The sequence below is a fragment of the Meriones unguiculatus genome, chromosome 9 (assembly GCF_030254825.1).
Source record: "Meriones unguiculatus strain TT.TT164.6M chromosome 9, Bangor_MerUng_6.1, whole genome shotgun sequence".
In the NCBI taxonomy this organism is placed as follows: Eukaryota; Metazoa; Chordata; class Mammalia; order Rodentia; family Muridae; genus Meriones; species Meriones unguiculatus.
Genome location: NC_083357.1, coordinates 94,462,974 through 94,484,388, shown reverse-complemented (window position 1 = coordinate 94,484,388; position 21,415 = coordinate 94,462,974). Strand labels below are relative to the sequence as shown.

At 34.7% G+C, this 21,415-nt stretch overlaps 1 protein-coding gene across 4 annotated transcripts in view; it reads left to right on the top strand.

Moving 5' to 3' along the window:
* Window positions 1-21,415, top strand: part of Dach1 (dachshund family transcription factor 1) — a 410,763-nt gene that overhangs the window by 164,511 nt on the left and 224,837 nt on the right. The window lies entirely within an intron of this gene.

Below are 21,415 nucleotides of genomic sequence, written 5' to 3'. Positions count from 1 at the left end.
AACAAGACAGAGCGTGTTCATTTCAGTCTTCCTGCTCTCCTGTTAAACCCTGGCCCGAAATGTAGGCCCCCACATGTTGGGTAAGGTGATGTACCTCGATAGCAGTTTTTTCATGTGCAGTTAACAGAGTCTACATTGCTAGTTAGCTCTGGAGACACTCACAGATCAAGGCACAACTATGTTCCCCTGATGTAGAGTTTTCTCAGTTCTGTCAAGGAGGTAAAATTAACCAGCTCAGTACTCCTTTGGAATTTTTGGTGTTGTTTTTTAGACTGTATGGAAATTTTGACTAACTTCTAATATGTTTTATAGAAGAGACACTCAAGGTTGATGAGAGAAATAGCTGAGCATATTTGACGTAAATGAATTCAAATGGATTTTTCTATTTAATCATCTTAATAATCATTTTTTTTCCTGTTAGGTAAGCTCATGTTCATTTTCAAAAGCTACGTAATCACAGAATACAGTTTCAGATTGTATTCACTTAAGAATATTCAAGATTTTGTTTCAATTTGGCCTTATTTTTTAAGGTAAAAATAATATTCACTTGATTATCAATGAAAGTAACAATTAAATAGATGATTCCTCCAAAATATCATTGTAGCAACACTCATGTAACATCATAAAATAACTTTGCAATATATGAAGTTGCTAAATAAAGTTACTTTATGTACTACAATCCACAAATCAAATATTATCTTAATTTTAAAAAGTGTTTTCTTCAAATATATTACATATTCCTGGATGAACAGAGAGATTGGAAGTAGATCCAACCATCATTAGCCATTCATTTTCCAGGCTGGGTCATTTTTATGTATTTCAGTTGTAGTGCCATTCTCCTGAGGCATGTCTTTTACATCTTTTGTTTTTGAAATATATTATGAAGCCATAAATGTTGATTTTTTTTGTCAAGCTTACTAATCATTGGACTGAAAAGGTGGAGATAACAGTTCTTGATGAGGATAAACTGGAGGAAGTCGGGAATCTAATATGCTATGTTCTCTAGATCCACAGCTAGAGCCAAGCACAGTTTGGCTTTCTTGCTAGAACATTATTCACATACTTTCATCTTTTAGACAAGGGTCCCAAGATGTGAGGGTACCAACATCTAAATTAACGTAGACAATTTAATTACTCTTGCTATAATTTTTTTTTCCTAGATGGAACTTAGGTTTTTAGGAAACATGGAATTCTAAAGTTTCCTTTAACAAAAAAGATGTAAGTAGCTTGTTCTGACTTTAATATACCTTTCAGAGTACAAACCTAAACATGAACAGACAGATGAAAACAATAAATCTGCCAACTTTCAAGTAGTCTGGTTAAGTGGAATATTATTCGTGAACACCTATTCTTAATTATATACCTAGAAGCAACTTTGTCTCTTTTCAAATGCTGAAATTTTGTTCAGCCTGATCCCATGAAAATAAAATCTATTAATATTGATGAATTTATAAGTATCTATGGATTTGTTGCTGGTAGTTCAATTATTATTTTTATTTTCAGAGACTGACTATGAGAGTTTAAAAGGAAATACCCTCTCAGAAAAATGATTATATACTTTATAAATAGTAATAACCGACACTTATAATTAAAAAGACAAAAAGCTAACAAATATAAAAATAAAGACCCCATGACATTGTCTGTGGTATTTTACTTGTATAAAATTTTGTTTGCTTGACTAGATTTTGTGTGTACACTTAGGAGGGGACGTGGGTAGGTGGTCATGATTTCCAAAAGTTATGGTTGTCACTGATGCCATGGCAACTTGAAGCTGCAGTTAATGAAAGGAAAGAGGCTTTTTGTAGAATCTCACAAGGCAACACACCTCCTGCAGCGGTCACTACATTTATCCTCACTGAGCACTTGCCATAAATCATCTTTGAAATATGCACCAGTTTGGAATAAATTCATCCTAGCAACAGAGCTCTAATAGCATTTAGACTTTTTATAGAATCATATCTATTATGCAATTAAGAAAAGAATATTTAGAAACTTGGAATACTCCTTTCTTTGTGCCTGAAGTGCAATTTGTATAGTATATTCAGCTAACTTTCTGCTTTCATGTTTCGGTCAGAATGCAAACTACTTTTGAAACATATTTCTGTATGAGTATTCAGTCATAATGTATAAATACACAATACTTGCATTTGAAATTAAAAGAAAGTCTACTCAATATCTTCTTTGTAAAAATATACTAATATGCTATGACTGGATGACTCATAATTTGCTTCTTGGGCATTTCCTTTCTCTCATTATGACTTTCTAAATACATACTTAACACACAGAATGAAAAAAGAAAAAGAAAAAAAAATCAGTAACCCAAACAGTGACAAACACTATCCCTGAAGATAAGAATTTATCCCTAGCAAATTTGTACATTTTGATACATTTCTAGACTAGGACAATATTAGTCAATGTTTAATCCAATTGAAATGTTCATGTCTTAATCAGTTTTAAACGAAAACTTTCTTGTATAGATTGATGACATAAAAATGGATTTATTAAAATGTATTTCTCTTTTTTTTGTTTACTTTACCTCCCAAGGATGCCCTCTCCCTCCCCTCCTCTAAGTCTTCTCTTCCCCATTCCCCCTCCCCTCTCCCTTTTTCCCCAGAAGAGCTCCTGGCCTCTCCCCTCCTCCCCATCCCCCTCATCAACCTTCCCCAGCACATCAAGTCACATCAGGACTGAACATATCTTCTTTCCCTGAGGCCAAGCAAGGCAACGCTGCCACGGGGAAGTGATCCAAAAGCAGGCAATAGAGTACATGTTAGAGACATTACCGCCTTCCCACTCTCCTCCACCCGCCACTCGCGAGGCGACCCACATGAAGACAGAGCAGCTCGTCGGTTACATGTGTGCAGGGGCCTAGGTCCAGACCACTCATGCTCCTTAGTTGATGTCTCAGTCTCTGAAAGCCCCCGTGAGATCGGGTTAGTTGTCTCTGTTGGTCCTCTTGTGAGTTTTCTGTCCTCTCCAGGTCCTTCCATCTTTCTTCCAACACTTACACAGGTCTCTAAAGCTCTGCCCCATGCTCGGCTGCAAGTCCCAGCATCTGTCCAGATCCACTGCTGCCTGGAGCCTCTCCGACTACAGTCAAGTTAGGCTCCTGTCTGCAAGCATAGCAGAGTATGAATATCAATGTCAGGGCCTGGCTCTCTATTGTGCGGTGGGTCTCAGGTTGGGCCAGTTATTGGTTGGACTTTCTTTCAATCTTTCTTCTCTCGTTATTCCTGCACTTTTGTTGGCAGGGTTCTTTTCAGATCACAGGTTTTCTTGGTGGGTTGCTGTTTCCCTCAGAAAAAAAATTATTTTTGAAGTTTGCTTCCTTAATATTTTTTCCAGGTGATATTAGTGATGAGCAAACACACCTAAAATACCCCTTCACAATGTGGGCATCTGTAGCATTTTAAGGACTTTTAGCATTCTTATTCCCTTTCCTGAAAAGGTTGAAACTTTCTCTTTGTGTTGAGAAAAGTATTATAATAAATGTATTCATTGTGGCTCCTTGGTAAGGTCATCTTTTAAACATAGCGATTTGAGTGCCTTACTTAGTGAGGATGATATAAACTACTAAAGACACGTGTGTTCACACGACGTATTATAAATGTGCATTTTATGTTCACACACAGGAAACATGATGAGTGGATACTTTGAGGGTGTCACGTGCCCTATAACAGAGCCCGCTTTCAGTTTTTGTCGGGGAGAAAAGTGAATTAATATGTCTTCTTGTTTTTGTGCGGCCCGCTAGTGTGAACCCTAGGCCATCTTGCATCTACTAAGGCTTTAAAACTCTTTGAAAACTCTATTCTTTTCCTGAGGCTACTCTAACAAATTACTACAAGGTTGGTGATTAAAAACTATTTTTTTTCCCTCAAGTTTTGGAGGCCAAGAGTTCATGATCAATATCATTGAGCCCAAATCATAGTGTTACTAGGGCCACAATCCCTCCTGAGGCCTTAGAGGAAGGAGAATCATTCCTTAGCTGCTGGTACTCCTTGGAGTAAAGTGTTCTCTCTGCCCCTTCTCCCTTTTTCTGTGTCTTCACCCCTTTCTCTGGCTACTCATTGTGACCCCTGCTTATTTAAAACCTGCTACTGCTCCTCTCTTGTAAGGTACTTGTGGACAATTTCTCCATCTAAGCCTCTGAACAACAGCATGAACAACATAACTTAGGGGGCTGCTGTCCGTTTCCCACACCCAGCAAGTCTCTATGGGTGAGAGTTGAGAGAAAGCAATTAGAGTGTCTCAGATAGACACACTAAATATACACCAAAAGATTCTGGCTAGTTTTGTTCACTGAAGTATCCCTGGATGGAGAATATTGCCTGGTATAGGGCAGAGACTCAAAATAAATATTTGTTCAGTGAATATTGCTAATAAATGTTTAGTGAAGGATTTCTGAGAGAAATTATTATTCCTCAGAGTTACAAACTGAACCATTGGTGTGTTAATATAGCCTTTAAACTCCTACTAAACACACATAGGCTCTATATTAAATATTTAGAGTTTAGAGTCCAAACAGAGGTATATCAAGTATGTAAAAGGAAATATTTCTCTTTTAACTGTAGGTTATGATGGTTAGATACAAGCATTAACACGAACAACTGATGAATGTTATATATGTAAATTTGTGTTTGTAACAGAAATACAATATTAGACTTCATAATTACTGTTTATTTGTGAATATAACTATTTTCACTATGCTAGATGACCCAAAAGGATGATAAATTTCATTGTTACAGTGTTTTGATGTAGAACTAATTTATCAAATAGTTAAATAAAACTGGACATGGAATTCAATTAAAAACAAACATAGTTATTGGTATGAGGAACTGTATCATTGCATTTGCTTGCCAATGATGTATGGGTGTGTTTGTATGTGTTCCATGCTTATGTGTGCATTCAGATGTGAGTGCATGTGTGCTATTTGGGCATGTGGGCAACATAGGGTCCCATTTTCTGCACTTTCAACTCGGTTTTCTTCAGTCTGATCTTTTACACATCTGGATGCACCAGGTAAGCGAGGCTGGCTGTCTGGCAAGCTCCAGGAATAAGCCTGTCTCTACCTTACCATTGTTTGTATGTTACATGAGGGCCACTGTGTCCAGATTTATAATGTTGGTTCTGGAGATCTTGCTCATGTCCTCAGTCTTGCACAGCTAGCACTTGACTATGTCTCCGTTTCTGAATTACGTAACACCCATAAATGAGTACTATAACCAAATCACAATATGCTCTGACTCTCTTCCTAGCAGAGAAATTCATAAAGCATTTTTCTCAGCTTTAGAGATCTGTTATTTTTACATTTAATTAAATTACTACATATTATACATGTTACTAGAATCTGGACAGGCTGCCCTTCTACTTAAATTAGAAGATAATTATAGTCCTTTCTTCTCTAATTTATTTTTCTCTTCAAAGTTTCTATTAAGTTCTGTATCTCATTTGCCTACACTAAAAATGATAATCTGATTATGCTTCCTTCTCAGTACATTCATAGTGCTTAAGTCTTTAATCAGACTAATTCTCTTTTTTGGAATCACAATGCATCATTTGATAAAGGGAATGCATTTACATCAAGAAAACTAGACTGCAGATTTAGTGCTGATAGAGAGCATTTGCTTAGCATTCGCAAACCATGGGTCAGGTTCTCAGCATTGAAACCAAAATAAAACGAGCCTGGTTAGATGACCCAATGGGATAAGGTGTCTATTGGCAAGACCGAGCACCTGAGCTGATCTTTACATCCTGCATGATAGAAGGAAATCACCATCGCCCACCAGCTAACATCCAATGTCCACACACATGTATGGGCACCCAGACCCATACAATAAATAGATGTAAAAACTGTAAAGCATTTGTAATTTTTGGTCAAGCATGATAATGACTAGATTGCGTAGATAACTGGATATTTGTCGATTGTCCAACTTTCGTGTAGAAATCTTCGTCTGCTGTCCCTTCTCTCATGCAATAGGTAGTATGCTGTCATTATTGGTCACAAAATTTTCTTGGTGTTGTCACAATCCTGTTTATTTAGAAAAAGCAGCATGTCTGCTATACATATACTTTGAAATTTTAATAGACTTGATAGGGTACAAGTTCCATAAAACATATGAGCATCATGATTTGTTTAGTCTTTCTTTGATAGCTTTTCTCTTTTGAGATGAATTTCAAAGCCTCAGCTTCTTCCTGTGAAGCCTTCTCTAGGCTGTTATGTGGAGTAAACCAAACTAAGTAGAAACTTCTTTTTATTTTCTCCCTACTTTCTCAGGTTATCTGTCAGAGGATGTCTGTCATTTGAAGGGAGGTAGAAGAGCTAACTGACAAGACTGACATTACCAAAACATTTTTAGAGATTAAAAAATGGCAGAAAGATCAGAGTCTATGTGTTTGCATTTTGGGATCAAATTGTTTATTGTCCTATTAATGAATGAATTTCACTTGATTTTAAAATATTCTACATTAAAAACATGGAGTTAATTTTGTTGACTCTGTAACCATAGTTATCATCACTCTTGTAGTACTTCAGAAAGTGATAATTTAATCCTAACTTAATGAACTGAGTATGACATCCAGATAAAGGGAAACAGCAATGCAATATTCCACAGCACATCAAGTGACATCTGGAATATTAGATGTAGACATGGAACTTAGATATGTTTTAAGATCCTAACCAACTTCCCAACACTGAGGGAGTAACCTAGATGGTATGAATTCAGAAGCAATGATATTTGGTGTTAAGAAAGCTTACAGTGCATGATAGAGTAGAACTAAAGTTCTCTGAGGATAAAAGTTTAAGGAATACATTGAAGCTACAGTGTATCAAGCTACCAAGAACTGTATTGGTTTCTATGAGTCTATCTATTGTGCTCAAAGTCCAGGCTCCATCTGCAGCACAATAAAAGGTCAAACAAACAAAGGCCTTTTCTATGAATATAATGCATTACTATAAAGAAAGCAAGCCTGACAGAAATGTTTGAGAAGAAACTAAAGGGTAGAAAGTAATTTATCACAGGTTTTATAAGCTGTCTTATATATTATTAAAAGGCAGCATTAAAAATAAAACAAACCAACCAACAAACATAGTCAAAGATCCCCTTCCCTGATCATCAGCCATCCACTTCAACTCCCGTCATCTTTCTTAGGGAAATAGGCAGTTCCTAGTTTATGAAAAGGGAGGTTAGATTGGGGATATAAGGTTAGTTTTTAGAGTACTTCCAAAGCATTTGGGAAATCCTGAGTTCAATCCTCAACATGTTATAATCATGCATGGTGTGGGCTTATAAATTCAGTAATAATTGATAGGTGAAGTCAGAAGAATACAGGGAAGTCATCTTCAACACAAACCTAGATTGAGGACAACTTGTGCTACCTCCTCTTGGATTTCCTACTCTTTATTCTTGGATTTACCTCCTCTTGGATTTCCTAGTCTCTTTGTAGCTACAGAATATACATTTTCCAGACTTTAAATCTTATAATACTAATTGATAATATGTAGAAATATAAAAAATTAACTAGTTTTTCACTGAATTTTGAGATGAACAATCACATTTTTAAAACAATCATATTCTTGCTGCACTGTTTTTACAGATGATGTAAAATTGTTTGTAAAATTGTGACTATGGAATCTAACAAACACTTCATTTCCTATTTAATGGATTTTCTTCTGATCTCTCTGGCCTTGATGTGTCCTGTTGAATGAGCCCAAAAGTGTGAATTTCATGCTAGGAGGAAGTGTTAATCATTGGTCACGTCATGGAGAAACACATACTTAAAAGGATTTAAATTAAATAATTTGTACTTCATTAAAACTTATTTGACCTCACTTTCAATTAGTAAAATCAAGTTTCAAGAGGAGTCAATGTCTAAAAATCCTAGGAACTTTTTATTCTCTCATTTGTACGTACACTGATTGAGCCATTGGCCTATTCATATTTTTATTCATTTCATAGGTAAATAGCATTTTTTCAAATATCAAATTTTTCCATATTGTCATGAATGTCAATACAATCTCTACCTAATAGTTACAAAAGAAATTAACTTAAGGAAAAATGTTGCAATAAAACAAGCTCATCTCAGTATTATAAATTATTATATTTGAATTCCCATAATATTAAATATCTGATTTAAAAATGAAAATGATAGCATTTTTAAAATGTACAGCTTTATCATAAATGTCTCGGTTTAACAAGCTGTTCACAGTCACGTAAATGTAATACAAGACAATCCTAATGGAGGTAACCATGAATTTCAGTTACTGTGTACTTTTCAGGGCTCAGTGACACTGTTTTATTACATAGAATTGCATTTGTAGGTATCATTAACTTGGTGGATATTTCATATCCTGTTACATACTACTTTAAAAGTGTGCAACTTACAGACTGTGGTAGATCTTAAGAGTTCTTAACAGTGTAGATTGCTTCCATTTGATTACATTGAGAGCGAAACTATTCAAATGCTGGAATGTACTGATATACTGCAGAGTAAACAGTGAAACAGGTTTTCAAAATGATAAAACACCAATCTAATTTTGGTAAGATAATTTGTGTCATACAAACATGACTGTTCTCTTGTTGTTACTTGGCCAAAGATACACAGAATAGATGACTTTTTTTATTTTTTGATCTTTTGTGCTCTTTCACATCTTGAATACAGCTGCAGTTTCAGTAAGTCCTATTCCTAGAGAAGATTACCATGGATATTTATTTCTATTGTTAATTTTAGAATACAATCAGTAGGTTATGACTCATGTCTTCAAAGGACATTATTTTTCAAGTTAGGTGGTATTGTGGCCCAGCTCCTAACTTGGAACTAAAGGGCTGGGCTGGCTCTTTCTTCCTTGACACTTTGCAACTTAAGTGACCTAGAATAATGTTGGCTTTGTTTGGTCCTCATGGGCAAGAACGGGAACCCAGCACATTATTTTATAAACATATTGTACAAATTTTATTAGTACAAATTTCCTTTGTACTAGCCAAAACATTTTTTTTAAATTTAACTGTATTTATATATTTATTTATTACAACTTATTCCCGCCACATCCCCCTGCTTCATCTTCTCCTCTGAGTCCCACCCACCCACTTTCTTCTTCCCCTATGTCCTTTCCCCAGGCCCTGATAGGGGAGGTCCTCCTCCCCTTCTCTCTGACCCTACCTAACCTATCAGGTCTCATCAAGGCTGGCTTCAACATCTTCCTCTGTGGCCTGGCAAGGATGCACTCCCCAGTGGAAGGTGATCAAAGATCCAGCCACTGAGTTCATGTCAGATACAGCCCCTGTACCCTTAACTAGGGAACCCACTTGGAAACTGAGCAGCCAATGGGCTTCCTTTAAACAGGGGTTTTAGATCCTCTTAATGCATGGTCATCGTTGGAGTATCATATTTGCAGCTCCCCCACCTCAACAGGTTGTTTTTTATTTGTTTGTTTGTTTGTTTGTTTTTAAACTTCCAATTTTCTACATCAAGCTGCCTTCTAACCCACTCCTTCATCAACAATCTATCAAACAATCTGACATAGTTTACTTGATAGAACTTTGTGAAGGATGAATACAGCTATTGTATAATGGTTTACTTTTGCTCAGCATTGCACAGGGGAATGTTGGATTTTATAATGATGAGCTTTGGAGCAGATCATTTGCTCTGTTCCAAATGCATATAAGCTGTTTATCTTTGGACATATTAGGTCTGAGACAATGGACTTTTCCTTGTGTTTATGGTATCAGCTTTTAGTCAATTGCATTTCATCTTTTTGTACCTTTTTGTGCAATTAGCTAAGCTCACATATTTCCTCCTGATATGACTCTGTTCCCATGCCAATGATTGAATCATTACATATAGAATTTTATGATTTGTGCTTATAATTTATATTCAGTTCACATAGAGACACTCCTCTTTAAATGCCCTGATAGATAGCATCATAGTCAGTTATAACACATTTCCATGATGTTATTCTTGATTGTTTTTAAACAGGTGAAATATTCATATTAATGCCAATAAAATGTTCTATTTCTCTAGTAAGACAGTTTTTACGTCAGTTTGTGAATCCATTGTTTTTTCTATTAAAACATCTGTTTGATAAATGTGAACTATAGTAAGGTTTTCAGAAATGATCTAACCACTTCTGCGCCTCATTCTTACCAAGGGCATAAATGCGTTTTGCAACTTCTACTACTTTATTTTATTCCTTAACAGAAATTCTCAAAAATCTTATTATAGAGTAATCAATTTAAGAAGAATTACATGAAAACATGTTGATTCAAATAACCACACATCTAAGTAACTCTAAATTCCAACATATTAATTTCTTAATAACACAATATACTGCTATTTGTTATTTATTTGAGAATGAAATTCATCTTATTACATCTATTCTTTATGCTACATATTGAAAAAATTAAATTTAAAGATTCCATTCCAAGAAGAACCACTACCATATGACCTGTCCATATGAGTTGTCTTCTTGATTTATAATAGCAATTGCTTTCTCAGCATGGATCCCATGACATAATAATATTGTATGAATTTTTGAAATTATACTGAGTTCTACATCAATCACTCATAGTGAAGTAGTATCTGTATTAGTGGGAAAGGCTTGCTTGAAGCAAGGATTTCAGAAATACATGCTTTCCCAAAATATAAGCATTGTTATCGTAGAGAAAGTAGTATGTTGCTTTCTTTGAAATCCTTTAAACTGATGACAGAAATGTTCGAAACTCTCACTGCCATATCATTCAAACACCTCAAAATGCCCCCACCAATGTTGTAATTGGACCAAATTCAAGAGTTTGTTTTTCCTGTGGTTTCTAAAATTAATCTGTTAAATATCAGGACTAAAATAAAACAGCAATATGAACATTTGACACATTTATTTTATCTATAAGCATCAGACAAAAAAATAAGCAGAATCTTAAGTGTAAAAAATTCTTTATGTTGATATTTTTTTCTTCATGGTTTTCATTAGAAGCAATCATGAAGGAGGGCGAGGGACTTGTTTTAATGTAGTTCTTGTTAGATAAAAAAAAGGTAATTTATATGTAAAAAAGCAATAGGTTTTCCCCTCAACATTTACTTGAGGTTTTTATTTAAGCTTATTTCATTTTGTTACTGAAATCCTCTTTTATCTGTGTTATTCTATTTTTTTCCACTAATGGTTATTCTGTCATTTGTTAATTTCTTATTTCCATAATAAGCTGCAGTGATTTTCCATTTCTTATGTAACAAATACGGAAGCCCTATAAATACATTTACAAGAACTGTAACTTTCAAAGAACAGTTTTGAAACAATTGTTTAAACTTACAGATATTGTTCATTGTTCCATGTAAATGAGCCACAGTCACACTTGAGATTCACAAAACAAAAAATATTTTTAAAGTGAAAATACTTGACATTTGCTTTAAAGCGTATTTGAGTTGAAGTATACAATGCTCCTCATATATAAGTATACATATGTGTATATATATATATATACCATAAGTACTGTACAACATAAGATCTATATTTGCTAAGACATTGGCTATGCTGTAGAAAGGGAAATTTCTTGAAATGGACATCTGCTTTTATACACTCTTGTCCAGATTGTTCACTACTGTCTCTCCAGTCTCTAGTATCCTCTTCAGCTAAAATATTGTCAAATAAATATAATTTAGTTGATCAATTTAGAAAATTAGTCAAAAAAAAAACAAAAGAAAAATATTTGTTGAGAGATTAGTGCATTGTAGGAACTCTGCGCACAGCTAAGACATCACTTGTGTCATGTGACACAGATCCAGGAGGTAACTTTAACCTACTATAAGGAATGAAATAAGACCCCCTAAAGTTGTATAATCTATTCATATTGAACCACAGCTGGGAGCCGACTTAACAGGGACTCCTTTCTGCTCTTTATGACCCAGGCTGTTTTTAAGAAATCCAGGGATCTCTGGTACCATCCATATATCAGAATCGAAGTGGAAGATGGATTAAAATAAAGACTATTTTTTTAAACAACACAGGGAAATTTAAATAGAATATTTCAAGTTATCATTGGTATGTTTAATATTAATGTGAAAATTGTTGGTTACATACATATTGTTGGGATAAGTTAAATTCTTATACTAAGGGTATTCTACTTACCAATCTATATTAAAAATTTTCTGGATAATTAGGTTCTAAGCATTATAAAAATATTAAGAATTGATTCAAAGTGTTTTATGGAGCAGAAATGTTCAGCCCCATGATTTTTAGAGTTAGTGAATAGGTAACAAAATGTTAGGAAAGATCTTAAAAATTATTCTTCAGGGTTTAGAGTAGCACAATGAGAGAGCAGCTACGTCATTTGCAGGCAGGCCAGAGTACAATTCCAGTACAACTTATTGAACACTCATATTTATGTATTTCAGACTTGATGACAAACTGAGAACCTTAGTCAGCTCTTCTTTTGAACTTTCTCTCTAACATGCCACCAATATTTGAATGCTTATAAAAAGTCTAATTTTTTTACATTTCACTTTGAAGAATGATATTGTGCTAATTGAATGACAAATATTTAGTGCTACTGAAGTTATTTTTGAACTTTATGAATACCTACACACAAAAAAATAATGTTTTCTTTAAGTCTAAGGCATTTAACCCAAAATAATTATTGAAGTCTTACCTTTCCATAATTATCCAGTGTTATTTATGGTCATTATTTGACCATTTGTTTTTTATTAGTGTATTTCTTTATACTATTTGTTAACTAACTTGAAATACTATCTGACTGAAACATTTTTACAGTTGGTACTGCAGGATAATTTGGTGTATATGTTACAAAAATAATATTTCACTCGGCTAAAACACTAAAAAGACTTGATATGTTTTGCTAAATGCTATATTTCAAATATTTACTCTTAAGTAGTTATATATTTTATAAAAATCCCTAATAACTCTTACATTATATAGCATACATTTCTTTTCTGTTTGCTAATGAAGGGTCTTTAGTTGTATGTAGAATATATAACAGACATACATTCTCCATTCTTCCAATGTCATAAATATATAATATTAGAATAGGGTATAGCTATAACCTCAACTTTTTAAATCAAACATGATGAGTTCACAATTCTCTGATTAGTATTATTATTTTGCATCATATCTACAGTAATAATTTTAAGTGCTTCTATTTTCACAGCAAGACTTCATTAAATAGAAAGTAGAAATTATCCAGTTTTCTAAAGAAACAGGTAGTTTTTGAATTTCACAAAAAGTTTAGTCTTGATAGAAAAATGAACTGATAGCCTTTTATTTTGCATTGAATCTCAATGTCCAAATGAGAATTTTGAATATTAGGATCCTGACTTGACTCACCTCTGTTTAATTTTGACAGTTGTCTTAAAGTGAATTTAGTGTTTAATGAAATTTTCTGGACTGATAACTCAAAACCTGAAGGGAACAATTCGAGTGGTGAGAAAGTAATTTTCTGGCCTAATTACACCTTTGGCCTCACTACAAAGTCTGTCAACAAAAATGCCAGGTTTGATCATGATTTTTTTTGACATGAATTCACCGATCTGCTTTACACAGGAGACTGTTTTACAATAGCAATTGGTATTTGCAACTATGACTTTATAACTGGGAATAAAACCTCAACACACTGCCAGTTGGTGAATCTCCTCAATTTTCTATCAATTAGAAAATATATATATATATATATGCTGGTATTAATGAACCGTAATATGTCTCAGTTCACATTTTAGAAAGCTGTATGGGTGAGATAGTTAGATAGTTATTTCAACTGTCAAGTAATACCAAAAAATACTGAATAGTTTCTTATTTTTTTCTTTCTCTCTTTCTTATTCTTATACTTTTTTTTTTGGTGTCAATACAGCCCAGAAACTCGCACATGCTGGTCTAGCGCTGTACCACTGAGTCATACATCAACCCTATCGCTCCTGCCGCTTCTTTGCCTTATAGAAGGCCTGACAATTCCAGAGCCTCTAACAAGAATACACAGAACTGATATCTTTCATAAGTTTGTCTGTTTAACCTTCACCATCAAGTACTTGCAGATACTGACAATTCCAATCAAATTCCTGACTACCAATATCAGTAGTTTGTTTAAACTATAACAGTTTGTGTAGCTGCCGACTATTAAATCTTCTTTCCCAATCATGTGACCAGAAATCATGATCTGCTACATAATTCAATATGTATTCATGTGAATTAGACAGTACTTCCCAAACCAGGATTATCTACCCCCTCTCTCTACTGTCTTCTGTTTTCTTCTTCTTGACTTCATGTGTCTTATCACTGTATTTAAACATTAATAATGGCAATGAAAACTGTGTTCTACATAAACTGTGTCTACTCTGAACAACAAACTTACAAGATAATTAGGCAACACCCTTGAATTTTTGGCCTCTGCTTTTCAAGATCATAATTCCTTCCTAGATCTACCTTTGATAAATATTTTCTTCAGCTAAAGATTACACATAAATATATATGCCCATATAATCACACATTCTTAATTTCTAAATAAGTGAAAACACCAAAAAACTAACAAATCCAATTAAGAAATTGGTTACAGAGCTACACAGAGAATTCTCGACAGAAGAATATAAAATGGGAGAAATGTTCAATGTCCTTAGTCATTTGGGAAATGCAAATCAATAGTACTAAAGAAACTAAACAACAAGGAGGACGCTAGGGAATATGATTAATCCTCATTCAGAAGGGAAAACAGGCTGCACATCAGAAGTAGGAGAAAACAAGGAACAGGACAGTAGCCTTCCTCAGAGAACCTTTGCAAGCCTCTAGCCACCAGGGTATTGAAGGAGATACTCAGACTCACAGCCAAACTTTGGGCAAAGTGACAGAAATTTTATGAAAGAAGAGGGAGATAGAAAGACCTGGTGGGGCCAGGAACTTCACAAGGAGAACAATAGAGCCAAAATATTTGGGCCCTGGGGGCCTGCAGAGACTGATACTCCAATCATGGACCATGCATGGACAAGACCTAGACGCCCTGTTCAAAGGAAGCCCATTGGCTGTTCATTTTCCACGTGGGTTCCCTAATAAGAGGCACAGAGGGTGTCTCTGACATGGCTGGGTCTTTGCTCACAACACCCCCCCGGAGGGGGGGTGAAATGCAGCCTTGCCAGGCCACAGTGGAAGATGCTGCAGTAAGACTTGATGAGACCTGATAGGCTAGGGTCAGATGGAAGGTGAGGAGGACCTCCCCTATCAGGGGCCTAAGGAAAGGGCATAGGAGGAGACGAGGGAGGGTGGCAGTGTGGGGAGGAGATGAGGGAAGGGGCTGCAGAGGAGATACAAAGTGAGTAAATTGTAAGAAATAAATAAAGAAAGAGAGAGAGAGAGAGAGAGAGAGAGAGAAAGAAAGAAAGAAAGAAAGAAAGAAAGAGGAAATTAATAGTTAATCTAAAACAAGTATGTGTTATATTTATTATAATGAAATATACTGATGATTATATCAAGTAATCTGTGAAGCTATATTTTAGAAGCCTTGATTCCTTTTTATAAATATTTATCACGAGTTACAAGAATGAATGACGCTGCCACTCAAAAATCCATAAATAAAGGTACAGTTTGGCGTGACAAGAGACCTGTGCAAAAGCGCTGATGTTTTCTAAAATGACAGCTAAAGTTACAGAAATGAGCATAGCCATCACGACGCAAAGTTCTGGATTTAAATTGGCCTATATCCATATGATCTTCCTAAAAATTCTTTATGGCACAAGCATAAGCCAAGTAAATGTGATAATTTCTGTGATAAATATTTGTAAATTGTCTTATATTCTAAAGAATGTGATGGGAGAGAGATGTCAAGGCCATCACTTGCTGGTTAATGTCATATTGGTCATTAAGCATCAGTAATTTATACTATGTATTAGAATTTTCTTAGATTTAGGCTACTAAATCATTTTACACATATTAACTCATTTAAACTATCTTTCAAGCATATCTTATAAACTGCTGTGCACTGAATATGATATTCCATGTTCATCAGTTTTTTTTTTAGTATTAAGAGTTCTACTTATTGCATTGTTTAGACAACAACCTGGCCCAATTACAAAATATCCAAAGAACCAGGTTCTTTTATGTTTTCTGTTTTTTTTTTTTCAATTTATTCACTTTGTATCCCAGTTGTAGCCCCCTCCCTCACCTCCCAGTCCCCCCCTTTCTCCTGCTTCCTTCCTTATCCCTCTCTTCAAGTCCACTTATAGAGGGAGTCCTCCTCCCCTACTGTCTGACCCTAGTCTAGCCTGGATCCTCTACCTTTGAGGGAGAAGTGATCAAAGAGCAGGCAACAAAGGTCAGGTCAGCAACTGTCTCTTTGCCTGTTACTAGGGAACCTACATGGAGAGTGAGCTGTCCTTCAAGGTTCTTATGTCTTGAGAGGTTGAGTAGAAAATAATTTGTTCAGATCAGATAGGAAAATTGGAGGTGGTTTTATGAAGATTAGTTTAAGGAAATGAGGACTTTCGAGAAAAATCTGGTGTTCTGATGGAATGTAACTACAGGGAGTAATTTCCCTCCACTGAAATTGTTAATTTTATAGTTTACTTTGAAAAACAGTCTAGTAAACTTACACTTATTTGTGGTAGAATTTTGGGACATTGAAATTGATGAGCTGGTTGTGTGAAACTGAAATGTATGCACTTATTAAGATATACTAATTTATCTAATTGTACATGGAATATTTTTGTTTTGATAAAAAAATGCTATAATATTTTGGATTATGATTTGAGCAATGATTATTCACCTTTTCTGATATTAATTAGGGATTTAGCAGGTCTAAGACACACAAACATACTTATGTATACTTATTTTATAAGAACCAGTATAAAGATCTGTTATACTTTATAATGAACAAGTAGGAAACTTACAAACCCATTTAATAGTTATCTTTGGGTTTTAGATTCCATCTAATACTTTTTCATTCTGCAATTTCATCCATACTTTTCTCTAAATTGTTTTGATTTCATCCCTGTGTATTTAACAGTGGGGCTTGAACTCATTGTTCTTGATAAGGTAACAGTGACTAGAGTCTAATTCGTTATTATTATTTTTTTAAATATAAGATAGACTTGTTTTAATATTTTCTATAGGATGATGTGTTTAGAGTTTAAGATTTGAAAGTTGATAGTTACTACAGTTGCTAAAACAATGTAATATAAGGATAAGACTCACACATTCATTTTAAAATTTCCTAATTTTACATCAACATCTAGTTATTACAGCAACGTGATATGGTATCTTACAAAACCCTATGTCATGCGGGAGGAAACTAGGCCTGTAAATTTCAGATCAAACTTCACTGGAAAGTGGCAGAGTGATTCCTGGAATCGTTTTCTGCATACTACTAGCTTCGTTTACAGAGCTATTTCCTGTCCCCTAATCCCACTACCTTTGCCTACATCATTCCTAATGAAAATGGAACACTTTTATATTTTGTTATAACTCCTACTCACATCTTCTCCACAAATTATTAAACGGTGAAAACTCAAAATGTACAAATGTAATTTGTAGGCCAGATCTGAAATGTCAACATTCTATGTTTAAATCTTTGTATGTAATTATGGTCCTTAAAATACTAAGCAGGTGACTGAATTAAATATAAGTCAGGCATAAAATGCCCTACATGTAGCAACATAGTGAATCAAGTAAATTATCAAACAGAAATGCTCATTTTGTGCCCTGGGCAATTTTGCCTGCCAGCACTTATACATCAAAACTTCACTCAACGTACGATTGATTTTATTTTATTTTGTTTATTTTTAATTCCCTACAGCACGCTATGTTAGTTTTTGCTGTATGCAGACTGCATCATTAGGTTTCCAGGAAATTAGAGTTGGTTCAGACATGGTTGACCAAAATACCATTTTCTTCTTTTGTAACATGGATATTGGTTCTTTTGTAACATGGATATTGGCTGAGTACGATTGAGATGAAATTATGTAATGCCAATGACTCCAATGCATGCAATGTAGCCTGCTCCCCGCACCCACAGAGAAAGCATCATGTTATGAGATATGTGAAAATCTGAAAAATAACTGTGTAAAATCAGACAACCAGTATCTACTAAACATATTTGCAGTTCATGGACGGTAAAGTCCAGTCTTAAGTACGAATGAATTCCTATGTAAAATTACAATTTCTTCATTTCACATTTTTTTTTTAATGTTGCCTTAAAACATGTCAAAAAAACAAAAATCCCAACAGAGGAACCTGAAAGGAATGTCAGCTCTGCGGTTATGTAAATCGAATTGAGTGCTTTACAGCAGGTTTAAGATTTTTATAACTCAGAAGTTGTTAACAGCCAGCTGGTTTGTATCTGTTTTTTTATGGTTATTCTTGTCGTATGCAGCCTCCACAATTTTTAATTATATTTTATGGTATATGTTTTCTTCCTCTCAAATCCCTCAGCCACTCTTTACTTCACTAGGTATTTCCCACTGGGAGGGACTCAGGTATAAGTGTGACTCTACCCCTATAAAATACAGGATTTGACTCCTTTTCTCAATAGCTCTATTGTGGAAAATTCAAGTAACTTTCTATTGCAAATGCATGATCTTCTATTAGAACATTAAGTGTGCCTTAATGTAACAATATCTGCGTATAAGTTTGTGAATGACCACAACCAGCTTCCAGGAATGTAAAAAAAGTCTTTTATTCTATGAAACTATAAAATCACGTATGACAAATATTTTATTTTTTATTTTACTTATTATTGTTACAATTTATTCACTTTTTATCCCAGCTGTAGCTCCCTCCCTTGTCTCCTCCCAATCCCACTCTCCCTCCTTCTTCTCCCCCTATGCCCCTCCCCCAGTCCACTAATAGGGGAGGACTTCCTCCCCTTCCATCTGACCCTCACCTATCAGGTCTCATAAGGACTGTGTTCCTTTTTTTTTTTTTAACTTACTATCAATCATTTTCACCCTTCCTTCTTGCCTTCCTCCCTTCCTCTCTCCCTGCCTCCCTGCTTTGCTCCCCTTACCTTCTTTCCTGTCTTCTTTCCCTTCTTCCCCACTCTTCTCATTCATTTTTTAATTTTGATATTAGTTTTATTTCATAGCTAAGTTCTAAATGAATGCTTTATTACCTGTTTTATTATAGGGAATATAATATCATATTCTGGTTAAAAAGTAATCCTGTATAGCTTTGAGGGAATAATGAACTTTTCCTGGAATATTATTTTTTGGTACTATAGAAGAAAAAATGGTGTATGTCTGGAATCTGAACAAATTTTTAAATTTAGAATATGTACAATTACTAGTGATGGGAGCATGTGTATAATCCCCACAGATGTTTGCAGACATTCAGAGTCTTTGAAAGTACATATTTTATGTTACTTCTTTACATTATGAAATATGCCAGAAGGTTCTGTTCTTCAAATTACGGGATTTACAATATTTGGAAAACAATGGTGAGTGCTCAGGTTTTTAAATATTGAATGTATGGTGTATTTGTTTGTATTTAGGACGTGATTAAAATATTTTAAAAAGTGAAGGAGAAAAACGAGTAATTAAAGTGTGACACCACAGATCTATCCTGCAAACTACTCAGGTTCCAAGTCATTTTTCGTAGGAGAAAGATGGTGTATGAGGTGCTATAGGAATAATACATCTACGTAAGGAATCTGATTTTTATTATTCTCATTATGTAGATCAATATAATTATTACAAAACAATGTTATGCGTTTTTATGCATACCATATTTAAGACTTCAGCATTAAGGTAAGAAATATTTATTTTGACTTATTGTCTATTTTCCCTTCAGTGTTATGATATTTAACACAGCCTTATCTTTTTGGCCCTTTAGGACTAGTTATCACAATATATTACTGTTGGCTTTGCCTGGAGTTATTAAAATTCACCAATGTGCTTTCGAAACTGAAGTAAGCTCATAAGACAGATGTAGATGCTAATTCTTCTGAGATTTAGTGCACATAAAACATTTTGTTCAGTATCTGTGCTAATATGTGTGTCAGAAATCAAGACAAATACTACAAAAATTTGTAAAAAAAACAACAACAACAACAAAAAAGAAGACTAGGAAGGTGCTGGAAAGAACTGGCAGCTGTTAAACTATTAACTATGCAGGCAGGAGGACTGGGTTCTGTGGCCAGCACCCAGATAATCTGGACACTAGCATCTGTCTATAATTCCAGTAGTGGCAAGTTAGAGATGGGGGGAGTGGATTCCTGGGGCTTGCTGCTCACCCAGACTAGAGTGGTTACTAAGCTTCTGGCTCAATGAAAGAATGGGTCTCAATTAAAAAAAATGGAGTGAGGAAGGAGGACACTAGATATCACCCTCTTGGTCTATGCGAACACAAGTGCAAACACACACATGTGCGTGCACACCATCATACAAGCTCACATGACACACATGCACATAATGGAACGTTTATATACATCACATCCACCCAAAGTCACATATATATATATATATATATATATATATATATATATATGTATGTATGTATGTATATACACACACCTACATAATCACATGTAGATCTTACATATGGATGTGCATACAGACCCTCATACAAGCTCACACAACACACATATACACACAATGAATGTATACATTTATATACATCACATCCACACAAAGTCAGATATGTACATATATGCATATACATACACACGTACATAATCACACGTAGACTCTACACACACATACACACACACACAAACATACACACAGAAAAGCTTGTTTTGAGTGCTAGAAATATCTAGATGCCTCCTTGTTTCCATTCAAATTTATGTCTTCTTTTTTTTCATTAATTACTATTGCATGCATAGTTGCTTATTTATGTTCATATATACCTAAATGCCTCATGAATTCCATAGAGTATGTGTAATTAGTTTCATAAATAAATTGAGAGACCTCAGTCTCAGATTCATTAGCTAACTAGCCTACAGATCCATAGCTGAGATGCTTAGAGGCATTGTGCGGTTCTGTCTGTCTGTCTATCCATCTATCTATCATGTGTCCACCATCATCTATCTCTATCTATTTATTTATCCATCTGATCTATCATCAGTCTGTCTACTATCTACCTACCTATCATCTATCTGTTTTTAGCGTGCCTTAAAGAAGCACCAGGGGCAAGCTTTGCCATATGTCTCAAAAGTGCCAATGTCTTTAAATTATTGACCAGTGAAAATTTATGTTTTACTTTCTTCTTTATATGCTTCATAAAAACTGTGACTCATCCAGAATTATCCTTTTAAACTTTGTCTCTTCTGTTTGATTCACTTAGTCTAGGGTGACCTTCCATTAACACAATTTTCTTGAGAGTATGAACGAAATTCAGACACCAACAATTTAAGGAAAATGAAAGAAAGAGGGATTTAATAGCTTCCTCATTCCGTACAGTTGTTCTTCAGAACACTAGGAAACTTGGATGTCATCTTTAGTG